Source organism: Oratosquilla oratoria, chromosome 3 (assembly GCF_046742065.1).
Source record: "Oratosquilla oratoria isolate Oo_2021 chromosome 3, ASM4674206v1, whole genome shotgun sequence".
Lineage (NCBI taxonomy): Eukaryota > Metazoa > Arthropoda > Malacostraca > Stomatopoda > Squillidae > Oratosquilla > Oratosquilla oratoria.
In genome coordinates, this window is record NC_134779.1 from 11,858,985 (window position 1) to 11,861,443 (window position 2,459).

General features: G+C 41.4%; 1 pseudogene; it reads right to left on the minus strand.

Annotated features, from left to right (window-relative positions):
• Window positions 1-459: 459 nt before the first annotated feature.
• On the minus strand, window positions 460-972 carry LOC143041589 (serine/threonine-protein kinase Chk1 pseudogene; annotated as a pseudogene).
• Between the last annotated feature and the right edge of the window lie 1,487 nt (window positions 973-2,459).

Sequence of the window (2,459 nt, forward strand, 5' to 3'; positions counted from 1 at the left end):
ATATATTAGGGACTTTTGGCGGGAGGAGGGGTGCTCCTAAGGCCCAGAGTCACACATGATGATAATACTATTAAATAAGATAAATAGGTACATTGAAAAAAAAATGGAATTAATAGATTACTGTCCAAAATAGATGAAAGACAATGCTGCCAGATGGAAAGAGAAAGAGAATATGTGTGATGGATTCCTGGAAGTGACAGTAAAAGAAAAAATAATCATGATAGTTATGATGATCACCCCGATTATTGAACAACAAACCCGAAATACTAGTAATGTTTTTATATGGACTTTTTCTGCCGCCAGATGATTTTATTCAGCTGAGGGAAATATCCCATAATAAATTTATTCTGCCAGATATTCTAGGCAGTGGTTTCGTAAAAATTTTCGTTTGTATAGCGGTCTCATAAAACTTAATTTTCTTTTTATAATACGCAATGATTTCCTTAATTCTTTATAGCATCAGCCTTGAGTACAGGCATTTTCTTTGATGCTTGAGGTCGTTGCTCGCTTTTCAGGAGCTGGAACGAGGATTTTTTGGAAAAGTGCCAAAGTCTCTTGGGAGAATTTTTTCCAATATTTTGCTTTGCGCATTTTCGAAGTCACCCCCGATTCAATGGCGGTCGACCAGACCTGGAAATTTGCGTCTGCGATGACGGCATTTCGCCAAGGATACCGAGCAGTGAGGAGTTTGAAAAGGATTATCCCACAGGACCAAAGATCGGCCGGCTCTCCTTTATAGTGTCCTTTGTAGACTTCGGGAGCCGCGTATTCCGGAGTCCCACACACGCGGGTAAGATATTCGCCTTCCACAAACTCACAAGAGAGACCGAAGTCACCGATCTTGACAACGTCGGCACTCGACAGAAGAAGATTTCTCGGCTTCAGGTCTCGGTGAGCGATGTGGAGTGAGTGGAGGTATTCTACTCCTTGTAGAAGTTGAACAAAATAGAATCTGGCGCGGTCTTCGGGCATTCCAGTGGCACCGACTCTGTCGTGCACTGTGCCGCCGCTTGCATATTCGAGGTAAATGGCCGAAGAAGACGATCACGTTCTCGTGGTCGAGTTTCCTGTGGATTTCGACTTCTTCCTGTTGGCTTTCAGAGCGATTGATTTTGATCGACTTCCGCGCGCAGACAAGACCAGAAGAGAGGTCTTCCGCAAGTACGACAGAACCAAATGCTCCTTCTCCGAGAAATTTGAGCTCTTTCATAGGTTATGGGTATTAATATCTTAGTACTACTAAAAAATTAATTGGATGGGTTCTCTGACTTTTGGGTGGTTTTGCAAAACGCCTCGCGCCCCTGTGTTGACGTGGTGATTTTGTAACGCTTCTCAAGCCAGAACCTTTCCGGGTCCCAGCTAATCAGAGGAAGAGACATGACGTAGTGTTCCAAGTAACGACGACATGACGTCACAATCTTCAGCATTTCACTTCTTATAATAACATATCATTTAAAATTTCATTTGACCCAAGACTGCTTGGACAGCTTCGAGCAGAACACGCTATAACCTTTCCGGGTCTTTACGGAAAAACCAAAAGCTTTGCTGTGATAGAGTCTTTAAAGGAGTTCCATTTAAAAGTTCTTCAGTTTAATGTCACCATACGTGAAAATGAAGACTTTTCGTATTCAGATGAAATGTTTGACGATTTACAATTGTTTAACGGAGACGTCGAAAAGAGTAAATTCGATGGTTTTTCCAAGAACTATTTCGCGGGCTACAAGAGTTTCATAAAACATGGAAGCAGGGGTGATCACAGAAATTACCAAATGCACTACATCGACTCAATTTTTAAGAGTTACAAGCGTCAAGAGAAGAAGAACAAGTACGCTATAAAGAAAGTCAAAGAAGAGGCTGAAAAAAAGAGGCTCCAAGAAAAGATTGAAGAAGAAAAGCGGAAAGCCGCCGAGGAAGAGGAACGGAAAAAGCAAGAAAAGCTGGATAGAAAGCAAAAACTGATGGAACTTAAAAAGGGAAGGGATGAGAGGTGTGTTAAACGGTTGGAGAAAAAAAGACTTGAGCAACAATTGAAAGAGGAGAAACACCGTAAAAAATTAGAGAAGAAACGTCTCGAAGAACAAAGAAAAGACGAGAGACTACGTCTAAGAATGGAAAAACGCGAGCTGGCGAAAGAAGAACTTTTCTCCGGAGACATATAAGAAAACGTCTAACGACGACGAAACAGAAGTCGAAATAGCAGAAGAAGAACCGGATCAATCGATCACTGTAACACCAAAGTCCGCCTACAAAATCAGCGAAATAGACGCCATCAACATGATCATGCCTCCCGAGTCCAATTATGGGGAAGAAAACAGTGATTCTGGAGAATTTATTGAAATGATCCAGAGTATCAGAGAGGAAATGAAAGAGCAGAAAAAAAAATTGAAAATGAAAAGAAAAGGAATAAGGAGAACATGAAGAGGATGATGAAGGATTTTTTGAAGGCTTTGAGTGACGAC